The sequence below is a fragment of the Dipteris shenzhenensis genome, chromosome 29 (assembly GCF_047967505.1).
Source record: "Dipteris shenzhenensis isolate YYH24624 ecotype China chromosome 29, Dip_SZ_1.0, whole genome shotgun sequence".
In the NCBI taxonomy this organism is placed as follows: Eukaryota; Viridiplantae; Streptophyta; class Polypodiopsida; order Gleicheniales; family Dipteridaceae; genus Dipteris; species Dipteris shenzhenensis.
The window spans coordinates 31,542,385-31,556,772 of record NC_141624.1 but is presented as its reverse complement, the minus strand read 5'-3'; the positions used below and the strand labels follow the sequence as shown (position 1 = coordinate 31,556,772).

Genomic DNA, 14,388 nt, shown 5'->3' with positions numbered 1-14,388 from the left:
CCGTGTTGTAGAACCCCGTTACCTTTACAATGTCGCCCACTCGATGCCTACATAGCCCTGTGATCACCTCCGAACACAAATTTAAGTTCAATTTGCACTCTAGATGCATACTCATCACCTTGTTATGGAATTAGGCATTCTTGGCACACATATTAAACCGATTAATACAGGACTGGTTATGTAAAAAATCGTGTATGTATGTGCATACATGAGTGATTCATTGTTTGAAATTATGAATTCGTGCCTACGAAACAATTTCACAAGTGGTGCAATGCTGAAGCTACCATGCAGTGTAACAGGCAAATATACTACCTGCATACGTCGTCAAAATGATCTCGTACTCTTGTCCCACTTCCACTTGCTCCATTCCAACGAGACTTTTCTGTTCAGCGCGGTTCCATGTAACAGGCAAAAACTCCACGTATGCAAGATGTGGTACCAGTGTGAACGAAACAGCCTCTAGAGTGGACCTTGGGTCCATGTTAATGCCGAGCCAAGCACATTCAGAGCACCCGTAGTCTCCACATACTAATGGTAACTGTCCACAGTAGTATCTTAGCAAGGGCAAATAGGATGCCATCGGACCAGTTAGAACGCAGTGCACATACTTTAACGTTGGCCACAATCGCTCGACGATGCCGGACCAAGACGACTTTTCACATTCCTTCCGAACAAACTTGGCAAGCTGTGGATGGCTGCTCTTAAAATTGGGCTCGTGATCCGTGTGCTCAAGGTCCCTCTCTCAATATCATCGCAGATATATGGCCAGACTTTCTCGAACATCTTGAAAGCCTGGATGATGCTGAAAGGGAACAGAGATGAACACAATTCCAGCTCTGTAGAGCGCACCAGTGCACAAACGAGGTGACAGTAGATAGATTGTTGAGCATCGGGCTTGAAGATCACTTCGTCTAGGCTCGCAAAATTGACCATTGGAGGGCGCCTTTGGGTCTTATGTCTGAACGCGTCGCTCCAAAAGTAGTTGGCAGTCACGCCGCCTGCCTTGATCCCGCAGTTTGTGTCGAAACGTTTGGGTGCATGGACAAAAGCCAGGCATTTTCCTCCGTCTGAGATCGGGTAAATCCTGCCAACACATACAAGTGTTTCAATCTTAAATACTAGGTAGGACGAAGCACATGGATCTCTCGTAAAAGTTCGCTTTTGCAGGGTGGCATATTCTGTGTTGTGTCAAAACTCGGAGTTGCCCAGTTACGAGAAACAAAATTCATCCATTGGTGAGACGAGGTACGCGTTTGTGATGCGAACCTGTTTCTGAATGCCGCGCTCAGCCACATGGTGTCGATAGGGTGCTGGGCTGTGAGTTGAGTGGCAGGAAACCTTTTAGGCTTTCCTGAGGATGTTCCGGAGCTGCATTACTCAGTGTACAACCACAATGAATTAGGCACCAATTATATCTCCTGGCTTGCTTTGAAGCTCTAACAACGCCATGCGTCACATTCGTTCTTAGATCGGACTGCAAATGCAATGGCTTACATACCTCATGTTCAGGTGTATCACAGGATCACCGCACAGTAAAGAGGAGCCTTTGCCGTCAGCAATGCCCTCTACATGAGACTCAATATCTTGATACGTCGACAGAGGCGCTGCTGCTCGGAACCTCTCCTCCAGCGCACGACCGTCCGTGGGCTGCCGCGATCCGTTCGCCTTCATATGCAAGTTGAGCTGCTGTTGCCAGTACACCGTCTCCCCATTGCGCTGCAGGATTTTTTGCAAAACTAGGCGTTGCACTTGCGCGGAATCTCGAGTTAGATTGTCGAATCTGGAGACCAGTGCCGCGTCGTTTCCACAAGCCTGTTCCGAGGGGGATTGGAGTATCAGGTGGGTAGCTTGAATTGCAGCCATATCTGGAGAGCCTTGTAGACGGGTTATTCTTGAAGACGCGAAAGAGAGGACGTTGAAGGTACTGGTGGTGAGTTCTTAGAGATTGCAAGAATCATGTACCCCTTTTATATGATTGCCCAAACACTTGACCCTTGTCTCCTCTTACGTACGCGTACGCTGGGTTTTTGAAATAGGCTTCCAAACAAATACGCTTGCTTTCGTCTCCAAAGAAATACGCTTGTCTTTTCACACCCTACTCTCCCTGCACCCCTTTCGATCCCGCATGACCCTTCTCTCAGTCGGGCATTGGTGTCGTTCATTTAGTAGAGCGTGCCAAGTTCCCGACCTCCAAAAGGCCCGGCGCCTCGATGGAAAGCATGGATTTTTTTGCGATTGTAGGACCCAGAATGCTATCCTACGAAAATTTTCAAGGGCAGGGAATATCAGAGCAATGGAGCAATGGTACATGAAGCTGCAAAGCTTTGGATGTCGACCTGATGTTATCACATTCAACACCCTTATACAAGCATACGCAATCGAGTGTCAATATGAGAAGATGGAGACTGTACTTGATTTCATGCGTACATACTACTATAGGGGTGATACCATAACGTATAATATTCTCATTCACGCCTATGGTAAAGCAGGCCTACTGCCTATCGTGAGATGCGATCTATGGGAGTGAAGGAAGACACTCATACCTTCTGCTCTTTAATAGATGCCTTTGGAAAGAAAGGAGTTTTGCGGAAAGTAGAAAAGGTCCTGCTGCAAATGCGGAATTCAGGCATAGAACCATTTTCAATGCTGCGTTAGATGCATATAGAAGGGCTGACAAGAAGGCTGAGATGTATCAGAAATGGAGGAAAGAGGCTGCCAGGCTGATAAATACACGCAGGTTAACAGATTCCGAGCCAAAATCATGGTAGCAGTTCTAAGGGATCACATCGATGACTCCAGATCTAACGTTGCAGATCTGGGCAAGTCCTAGGCTCGTATAGATGCTACCATATTCTAGTGAGTAAATTCTTTTAACGTGTCCATGAAGTGACCTATTCTTTTGGGCATGAGCAGTACAGTATTGTGAATCTGTCGCATAGGTAGCTCAAGTTCAGCACCATTGCAAGCTCGTTCCAGGGCTATATAAGCCAGCCACAAGACAATCCATCTCTTTGGCATATATTCACAGCCCCTTGCTGCCCTAGTCCTACAGCTCATAGTCTGCCGCCCATGAGGATCACATGTTGAGCTCTCTAGCCCACTCCATTTGGTGAAGTGCCCAATCTGCTTTCTAGTAGAGCCTTTGCCAAGATGTAAGACGTGTGAGTAGAAAAGTGGACCAACTGCTTCGTTCTGGATTAAGGAAATGTCATGTATCTCAATGAGAATCGCCTGGAAATGAAACGCCAGGTCCTTGGCAACTGCATTGGAACTCTGGTTGTCATTTACTATCTCGCCTTCACACCCTCTTGAAGGGCAGCTGTGTCCTCCAGAATCCAGCTCAGCAATACAGACTCCTTGGGTGATGAGCATGTCTCTACTGTCGGAGGCTTCTTGGTGAGCCACGAGATGGTGTTTGATCCCAAAAGAAACAAGGTTTTGTAGTAGACCGTATAGAACATCAATCGTTAGTCAAGTGTGAATCAGCTTACCCACCCAAGGTGGTACTAGTCTAATAAGTAACCCCATACCCAGATGTACCTGAGTACCCTCATGCCAGCATTCCAGTGACTCATTCTGTCACAGCAATCCAACTGCAAAACTGATCTTAGGTTGGGTATTGGTCAAGTAGGTCAAAGTACTACTGAATGCAGGTGCCTTTGGTCAACCGATCGAGATGTATCCTCGTTGCTCAGCTTGGCCTGCTGGCCATAGCTTCCAGGGAATGCTGTTCCCCCTTCCAAAAGCGGTCGAACACCTTTTCGAGTCTGGAAGCCAACCTCAAATGCCTGGAACATTTACTGGTCCCGGAACTCCAAGAAATGCCCCAGCCTCTATACCTGCCTGGTGCCTGCACAATCTGCCAAACATGAGTGCCGTTTGGCACTGTTTCTTGTCGCTCCTGCCACTCTTGCCCTGCTATCTACCTTGCAATCATCTCAGCACCCTGGCCCCTTACTCCTGGCACTCTTGCCCTGCTATCTACCTTGCAATCATCTCAGCATCCTGGCCCCTTACTTCTCGCAGCCCGCTCTTCTCAGCCTTTCCTCTCAGCCCCTTTCTCTTCTCAGCCCCCTTCTCTCAGTCTTTATTATTGGCCCCTTCCTCTCAGCGATTTGTGTGTTTTTAAAAGTTCAATGCTGAGATGGAAAGTTGTGTTAAAAAGGGATATTGTTTTCATGTTTTGGTATATTTGCATGTCATTTGATGGCATGTCATCTGACGCCTTCCACGCTCGCCCATCCCAAAAAGTTGCCGTTCCCTAGTAACTATGCCGCTGGGCCACAGCTCAAGGGTCACAGCTTCTGTATAGACGTCCGTCCTGAATCTTTTTAGAACCTTTAAAGATTACTTCTCTGGAAGATCTTAGCGGATTCCTGCTACCCGTCTACACCAAGAAATCAATGAACGGTCCCAAAAGCCTGTCATTTCGAACACTTGGGACTGGAAGATCGATGACAACTTCTTCAGGATCAGTCTCTCTCATAGTCCCTTGAATGCCACCATGTATCTCTTTACAAAGGGGAACAAGAGGACGATCATGATACCTTATTTATACGACTTGATCATCGCTGGTGACCAACCCCAAAAAGATCTAGTTAATAAACAGACTTCTCGAGTCCACCCCCTCTTGGCTGGTGTAACATATGGAGGTGCCTGATGGATAAAAACAAGGTGGCACAACCACTAACTCCCTGTACTAAAAAAAAGTAAAGTAATAGAAATTGACAACGAAATAAATGGAGGAAGATGAATGAAAATGGAGGAGGAGAGAGGTGAAAGAGGGTGAAGGGCCAATAAATATATGGAAGCCATGGAATGGAACCCATTGTTATACATTTAAAAGGCTTAACCTCTCGCAAATTAAATACAAAATGAAGCTTAGTACAATTAGATAGCCTAAACCTCTTTTAATAGGGTCGGCTTGACCAGATACTCATGAAGAAGGGCCATCAGCCAAGCCAGCATGAATGCATAGTCCCTTCCAGGGACAAAAGGAGGCAATCTTATGAAAGTGTTACTAGATCTATGAACTTGGGGAACTTAAGATTAGTCCCATATGCAAATACGGTTACAACGACGAACTCGATACATAAGGCTTAGGTGGTGTTAGAGAATACAAGAGAGGGTATGTGCAGTGGAAGCTAACCCAAGAGAGAGAGAGTGTGTTTTTGATCCGAGGAACTCACATAGTGGTATATTCAAATCCAAACTGCTTGTCCTTAGTGTGTACTTCAATAGATGTGCAGAAAGTAATAGACAGTGCTCAAAAGAGAGATGTAGAACCAGCAAAGTATATGTCCGTCCAATGTGAACACAATGCCGAGTATACCACCTTGTATTAGTGGATGTTGACTAGATGTGTACCCCTGTTCACACAAGGCTGTTCTCCTACCCTAAAACACTAGGGCTCTTCTAGAGCTTGAGTGGGCCTCGTATGTGTGCCCTGCAATCACCCCTCCTTGCTGCGCTGCTCCTATGAACAGCCAATTCCAAGGCAGTGCTTGTTATGTTTCCTTGACCTCCCTGCTGCTCTGAATGCAGCCTTTGCAGAGGCACAAGTTCCCTCAGTGATCCCTTCTTCCTTGCCGCTGTGAGGGCCGATGGTGAAGACTTATGAGCTCCTTGTATGTTGCACTCAGCCACTTCCCTTGCGGTCTTTGTATCCTCCGGGAGGGCACATTGAAGCAGGCTGGAATGTTCCCAAAACCTGCTCATCGAATGGATGGTTTGAGGCATGGGATAGCTCCCGTTTATAGGCTGGAGTCCCAGCCCTAAAAGCAGCCGACTGTAATAGCCGACCCACCAGTCTGTAGATCTGACTGGGTCTGCTGCAGTTTACTGCCCAGTCTGGTCACATGGCAGCCTGCCACTGGCCTAGACTCATCCAACCTGATTCCAACCCAGGCCTTTTCCCTGGCCAGAACTGCTCTCGAATCAGTCGCAATCCTGGTCCTGCTTCCCTGCCTTCATGCTAGACCTGTTCAAGTCCTTTATGTGTGTGTCGAAGTAGGCCTCCAGTTCCATGTGTTTCTCCTTAGGCGTCACAAGGTTGCCTTTTTCCAAAATCAATCTCATCAACCTCCCCATGAGAGGCTCTGTAGAGGATATTTGCTGGCAAAACAGGTCCAATATCCCTGCTGCTGTTGTTTCAAGGTAATCTTTGTATAGAAAACAACTATAGTTAGGGAGATACAATACAACCCTTCCTATTTCATCCACTCCTCATCCTTTCCTTCAGGAGATGTGAAGGCTATAGACTTTGATGGGGAGGGCATGGCTTGCATCATTGGCATCTGGAAGGCCACAGACTAGATCGGCCAGTCAGCAGCCTCCCAGTGAAGCAGAAGCTCCTCCAAGATTCCCTCCTTCAGCAAGGGCCTCCCGTGTTGGCTTTACCTCCAGAAGCATGACTCAGGCCATCAGCAACCCCAGCAGTACCTTTACCCCTCTCAAGAGCCAGCAGATCTCAGAAGAAGTAGCCAACAGTCTTCGAGCAACAGCAGATGTAGCAGCACATATGTACAGGGGTGTATTACTGGGCATTGCCAAGCCCCAACAGAAAGCAATGAAGGTAGTGTCCACAGCCATCTATAGAGTGTACCTCAAAACTCTTCAGAACAGGGCAGCCTTCATGCATCATGTTCCCAAGTCTCTGCAAGGAAATAATGTGTAAATCTCCAACCCCTGGTTCAAGGCCTGCTCCTTCTTGCCATGGGTATCCTTGGCAATTCCCAAAAACAAATTTTAATTATATCCAAGATGTGCATGGTCTCATAGGCCACCTCTCCCGATTTTTTTGAGAGGGAGAAGGGTCGACATGTGCAGGAGGGGGTTCCATATTTTTGCTGCTAAATTTAAGTCAAAACGTTTTACACTCATAGTCTAGTATTTTGCTAATTGTTGTGTTGAGTTCATGTTAATTCAAATAAGTTTCCAACCTACATTACTGCAAAGGAAGACATGATTTATCAAATAAAAGGCATATTTAAAGTTTTGTGATTGCAGAGTCATTTTACAAAGCGTCTTGTCACAATTATCAACAAGTAGAGAAACAAGTGAGTACTTGTACTCATGAGCACTGCCTTCAATTGGTTCTGTCAAAGGAAAACAATTGTCAAGATGAATGAATGATTAATTTGCAACACTTGTGATGGAAGGCCGTGTATAGGAATGAATGATTTGCAAACTCCGTACGAGAGAGAGAGAGAGAGAGAGAGTTAGGTGTGAGTGAGTGAGAGAGAAACAATCAAAATAGAAGGGGGCCACGTGGCGAAAAATGGTGTGGGACACTTTTTTAAGAAAATTGTAACGATAGCGCTGCCTGGAAGGTAGTGCCAACAAACAAAAAATCTACACAAGATGAATTGCAAAAGACTTCGAAAACATTATTCTTGTAAATCTTCATGGCAAAAAGGATTAATATAAACATCTTTTCATTTTGTATTCAACCTCATGAAGGTTTGGTCTCCAATAAAATACTATTTTTGTGCTTCAAAATCCTCATGGAAAAAGGGATTATTATAATAGTCCTTCCATTTTTGTTGACCATCATGAAGGTGCAGTCTCCAAAATCTAAACCTCAAGGCATGCATGACAATGCTTGGAAGACCTCTTTTTTACTCTTAAAGGTAGCTTGGTGAACAAACATATTACTTTTGCTATCCAATCCAAGATATGAAAGGAAGATGTAATAAATATGTTTGCATGGAATATAGGCGTCCAATTTGCATGATCGTCCAATGAAGTCTTCACAATTGCAAGAAGAAAATGGATAAACGTCAACCTTGTAACTCAGCATGCTCCATGGCCTTCACGACTATTGCATCCTTAACAATGCATTTCATGACCAATGACCTTTGAATTCTATGTTCCATTTCTTTGGTGATGTTGTTTCCCCATCTGATTGCTTTGCCATCTTGACGCCGAGGTCGATCTTTATGCAATACTATTGTTTCATCATGGGCTTGAATTGGTGAACCACAACTTGCAGCCACCATTGGAGTTGATACTCCTAATATAACAAACCCTGAGCTTGTCAACCTGGCAAACTCCACACTTGTCAAAGATGTTTCGGATTGAACCTTCTACCTTCCTGGTTATAGTCGTGGAATACCTCTAATGCTAGTTGATGGCTTCCACGTGTGGGTTACATCATTTTCACAAAACCAAATCATTTGGGAGCGCACTCCAATTGGTGTTTGAATCCTCCCAAAAAATGATGGTGCAACATCTCCACGTCGGTTTTCACAATCCTTTATATTGACAAGCTTGTTACATTTTCCTTCTTGTCTAAGCCAAAGCCTGGCAATGGACTTGGCTTGTTATAGGAACTCTTTGCAATGTCCAATTTGCATCATGCACTTCATATTCTTGCACACTCTTGGAATCATCATCCTCAAAACTCTCTGTTGCAAATTTACTACTAGATTTGGGAGACATGGAGTATCTTTTCTTGTTTGTGTAACTGTACTCAGGGCGGTGACTGTCATCCTCACATATATTTGAAGGCATTGACTTTGGACTTTTCCTTCGCACAGTCTTGTCATCTTCATCATTCAAACATTCTTCAGATGTAACATCCATTTCCTGACATCTTTATCCTATCTTGTAGTTTTTTAGACAATAAAGTTTACATAATAATGTCTTGGACAATTATATTTTGTATCCCTTTAGGGCATACAACACCACCAGCCCTCACCATTTCAAAAACTTTGGTTTTAATGGCATCCTTTGCTCTCCAGAGGATGATGGAGATCATGATTTTGCTTTCTAATGCATAATATATTTGGGGGTGTTTCCCAAAAATGAATGCAATAAATCATGTGTGTTGAGTCAATAAAGGTCCTTTGCCTTGGATACTCCTCCTAAAATGATGTATTTCTTTTATATTTTTGGTGTGTGGCTCCATGTTCCTCATTAGTCTTTGGAGCCAAGTGGGGATGTATTGTGGGAGCCATGTGTTTTTGTCTTTGATAGGTCTATTTGTTGGTGCATTGGTCTCCTAGACCTCTGAGTTGATCATGCATCCATGCATGATGAGCCTCTGAGCCATGCTAGATGAGATTTCTATGTTATGCTCACTAGCCTCTCATGGCTAAGATTCCAATGGGCTGGCAGATAATTACCAGCCACCGGAGTGGCACCACATGGCGTCTTTCTCATGATTACCAGCTCGTCTAGGGTGGCACCTTAAATTCCACCGCGGTGGCCTGTAATTAATATGGATGGAATCCCGGGCTCCATCCACCATGGCTACTCGAACATGCTCTGCCACTTTGCTTCACATGCTGCCTCTAATCAATCTCCCATCCCATTGTGTCTCATTCTCTATTCCAATTCTTTTTTTATAACCACAAGTTGCATTCATACAACCAAGGTGACCTCCACATTCCTTTCTACGACCCACACTAGGAAATATTGTATTTGTTGTAATAAGATCACTCCAAACATGATCATCACATTTTGACTCCATACCTTTTTTGCGATGTTTCACTGAAGCAGCTTGTAACTCAAAGAAAACATCACCATCATAAGTAGAAGGCAACTCCTCCACAGTGACGTGCATTTCAACCTTCTCATAGGCCTCACGCAATCTATTCTTTGTTGGTAGTCATAATAATGTCAATGACACTAAGTTGTTTGTCATTCTCAATGTTGCTAGCTGAATCAAGTTTTCTTTCCTCATCATTTTTGTTGAAAAAATAGTAGAAATCTTTTTTGTTTTCGTGGAGTAGAATCTTCTGAAGTTCATTGTCATCAAGCTTAAATCTCTCTCCTTTCAATGTGAAAATATCACCAAATTGTGCATCAAGGTGAAACAATTTTCATCCATCATCATGGACTTTGTATTACAGCTCCATTGTCAAATCAGACCCATAATCACTGAAGTGCTAATCGACAGATATGGACCCAAGTGTGAATTGAAAATGGCTAGCAAGCACCATCTCCGACAACACTCCTCGACCTACAGATGTGCGAACAAACATATGCAAAGATCTATCCTCATTCTGATTTGTGACAGATTTCATTAGAATGGAGTGGTTGAGCTTTGCAACTCAATGAGTTGAAGTCCAAAGGGTGAGATCAAGAGCAGAGTGTTCCTTTTAAGAAGTCAGTCCAAACAAGAGTCTGCCTAAAGAAAAGTGGCTCACAAATGCTTTGCACACACTACCCATTGTTTATACTCAAAACTTTGTAAGATCGGTCTTATGATAGTCGGAACAAGTGTGACAATGGTACTGAACTATGATGTAAATTTTAGCCATCATTTTTTAACATTACTACTATCATACCTTGGACTCTTAGATCTTTACTCCTCAATCCATCTTTGACATGTATGGGAGTTACTCCAAGCCATTTTCATTAGCAATAACATTTCATAATTGATACATAATTTGATATAAGGATTATTAAACTACGTAAATCAATTTAAGTATTTTTTAGTTGATAGATAGATATGAATTATATTAGTGGTGAACAAGCAATGGTTGCTCATTACTAGACGTTACTATCTATCTCTTTTTCTTCGACATCTCTAACCTTTTGAATATAAATTATGATGTTTAAAATATGCCTAGACCCCTTTTGTCGAGACGAAGAGGGTCTATTGGCCTTTGTTCAGAGTATCTTCAGATAAATGAAAAACACAAACACATCTCCACTCTTGACAACAAGGTGCCAGTAGTCAAAGTATAATCGAAAAGTAATCGGACTACAAAAGACTATCACGAGATGTAAAAGGACAAAGAAAAAATCTTGCAAAAGGTAGTATGCTTCTTGTATATTATGTTTTGGCAGAGAATACGTCAACTCAACAACTCAAACTCTCAACAGGAGCTGATACAAGGTTTTATAGCCATCCAAGATCAGTCTAACTGTTGTAAGGCAACAATAAGTTTCAAAATGTAACAGTCTTAGTCAAAAACATTATGTGGTGGATCAGGCCACTAAGGAGTGCTGTTAGGGATAGTTACATCTGTCCCTATAGTTATAAAATGATCCCACTACCCTGTTCTAATAACTCCCTCTTATCAGAGGTGTATTTAACCTATCCCATGGTCAGTGTCCACGCGGGTGGAGGCTATGCACCTCCCATCCCTCCTTGCTTATATGAGTTTACATCATGGGGTTGGTAAGGCATGCGTTGGTGATGATGCTTTTTCTCGTGGTGAGGGTGAGCAACCTTGTCGAATTTTGTACTGTTGATGCTGTGTACATACGGGCACTAATGGGTCAGTACGGCTAGTGCAGTGTGTTCTGTGAGTCGGCAGACTGAGGGCAAAGTGAGGTCGGATAGGCGGAGCGTAGTCGGACTTTGTTGCGATTCGTGTGGAGAATTGTAGTCAGATTGCAGGGTCGGATAGTGGGCGGACACGAGAGTCGAACAGAAGTCAGACTGGAGTGGGAGGATCGGATGCAGGACTGAATATGCGAACAAGGCGTCAGACCTCAAACAGACTCCAAAAAGTCAGAAAAGACACGTGCGACGCATGTGCGATGGATTCGAGTCAGATTTGCTTAGTTTGGTCCCCGTCAGAACCGCAGCGGAGTTCTCAATCGGTTTGGTCAAACTTCAGTCCGAAACACATCGGACCATTGTTGAAGCGGAGCTCGTTGCGTCTTCATCTTGTTGTTACATCTTCTCACCTGCAAAATTACCTTTGTTTATTGTAGGGTAATTTGAGTATACTTGAACCATATTCGAAGTGCAACAACTTCTTTGCTGCATTGTTGGCGGAATCGGGTCGAACTGTAATTGTAGCCGCTGTTCATGTGATTGGTTGCTATGATGTTGTTTACAGCTGTCACAAAACACTTCTGAATTTGTGTTTGAAGGCTTCTTTGAAAATCTCCATGATACCCCATTAATGAGCAGTGAGATTGTGTTGATCTTCGCCTGTGTGGGATCAGGGCCAATGTAAGGATTAAGTCTAAAACTATTGATTAGCTTGTCAAAGGAGTTGCTATGTAGGTCTGCCAAGAGAAATGTCCCTTGCTCATATGTATTAATCACCTTAAATGGACCATCATACCTTAATTTGAATTTACCTGGCATTTTGTCCAGTTTAGTGTTGAACATCAACACCAAGTCTCCTTTTTTGAAAAGCTTGAATTTAATATTTCTATTGAATCTCGAGGATGCCCTTCTTTTCTAGATAATGTCAGCTGTATGGGAGCTCAAATACAATCTCAATGGGAACACCAAATCTAGTTACAATATTGTGATACAAAAAATGTGCAACTATTCTAGCTTTGCATGTCCTCAAGGCTAGAGGCTCAACCCATTTAGTGTAATAATCAGTAGCACCAAGAATATATTGATTACCTGAGAATTTGGCTACAGGTTTGATTGGTCCAATAAAGTCCAATCCCCACTTTGAAAAGGTCCCAATGGAAGAATGGGCTGATGTGGCATTCTGTCACTATCCATTAGTCTGTCATCCCTTTGACATGACGAGCATGATTTTGCATAATTGTGTGCATCTTTTAACACTGTGGGCCACCATAATCCAGCCTACAAGATTTTCCTACCCGTGATATCACCTGAGCAGTGGCCTCCTATTGGCCCTCCATGTGCCTCTGCTAACACAGTTTTTTGCTCATGGTCTTGGACACACCTTCTGATGACCTGGTCAATACCTCTTTTGTACAACAGTCCAGCAATGATAAGGAAAGGTCTGCTTTGCAATACTAATTTTTTTCCTATTCAATGTTTCTGGAATTAGTCCATCAGAAAGGAAAAATAACATCTTGTCATACCAGTTTGGTGGTTCTTCTATTCTTATCATAAATATACCTGCATCAGGGAGTTCATCTGGGATGCTAGTCGGAGTTTCTCCTGACTGGAGTCTGCTCAAATAATCAACTATGGCATGCTGTTTTCCTGGTCTATGCACCATAGCGTAATCAAACTCTTGTAACAAAAGCATCCCAGCTTGCAAGCCTTCCTGTTAGTTACTATTTATTGACCAAATAAATCAAAGCTTGGTGGTCAACTTGAAAATGTACCTTATTAGCCAGTAAATAATGTCTAAACTTATGCAATGCATAAATCGTACCAAGTGCCTCTCTTTCTGTAACTGCATAGTTTCTTTCATGTTTGGTTAAGATCCTGTTTGCATGGTAAACAGGTCTGAACCATTTTAGTGTTTCCTGTTGCATTAGTACTACACCAATTGCTGAATCTGAAGCATCCACAAATACTTCAAAAGGAAGAGACCAATTAGGGGGTTGTAGGATAGGTGCCACTATGAGCATCTTTTTCAAAATGCTGAATGCATATTGTTGAGGGTTTCCCCAGATGAATGGTTCTGTATCTCTAGTCAGCTTTGTGAGAGGATAATAAATATCTGCAAGGTATCTTAGAAATCTGCAATGCCATTTGATTTGGCCTAGAAATCTTTGAAGTTGTTTGATGTTTTTTGGAGCCTTTGCATTCTGAATTGCTGAAACCTTATTAGGATCAAATCTCCATTTCTTGTTGGAAGATTATATGTCCTAGTAGAATTCCTCTACTAACAGCAAAAGAGCATTTAAACTGAGACTAGCAAATCTGCATCTAGCAAAGCATAATGCTAAGTGTTTCAAGTGTTCCACGATTTTCTCAAAAATTGAGAAATCATCCAAAAATACCTTCATGAAGGATGTGAGATACTCTGCAAATACCTCTTGTATATATTTTAACTAGGTGGGATATTCTTCAGTCCAAAAGTCATCACGTTTGATGCAAACACACCCCATTTGTGACAAAAGCAGTTTTATCTCTATCTTCTGGAGCCATTTTGATTTGGTTTTACCCACTAAAACCAAAAAACTGTAAATTTCATGTTTAGCTACAACATCAAGTAATTAATCACAAAATGATATTGGGAATGCATCAGTGATAGTGGCTGCATTTAACTTTCTATAGTCTACACAGATTCTCAGTTTCCCATTTCTCTTTGGAACAATGACAATAGGAGATAATGTGTTAGGGGATATATAAAACCAACTCTTAATAACTTGTCAATCTCCTCTTTGACCAGCTTGGCATAATTTGGATTCATTCTATATTTTCTTTGTATGATTAGTACTGCATCAACCTTCGGATTGATTCTATGTTGACAGAATTTAGGACCTACCCCTTTCATATCAGTGTAGTGCCATGCAAAAATATCTTTATACTGCATCAAAAATTCTTTGAGTGCTATTTAAAAAGATAAAGAGAGATTTGTACTTACCATAACTGGTTGTGGATTGTCACTGTTTTCCAAGTTCATTTCCTCCAAGTCACCTTACCTCACCCTAGGAATTTTTTACATATGTTCTTCAAATTGTATTTCTGCCTCCATGATTGCTTCCTTTGCTGACTTAGAAGTGATATCCTCTGGTGTATCATGTTTGTTT

General features: G+C 42.7%; 1 protein-coding gene across 1 annotated transcript in view; it reads right to left on the bottom strand.

Moving 5' to 3' along the window:
• Positions 1-14,388, bottom strand: part of LOC147882711 (phosphopantothenoylcysteine decarboxylase subunit) — a 196,023-nt gene that overhangs the window by 138,310 nt on the left and 43,325 nt on the right. The gene's annotated exons all lie outside the window — the stretch shown is intronic.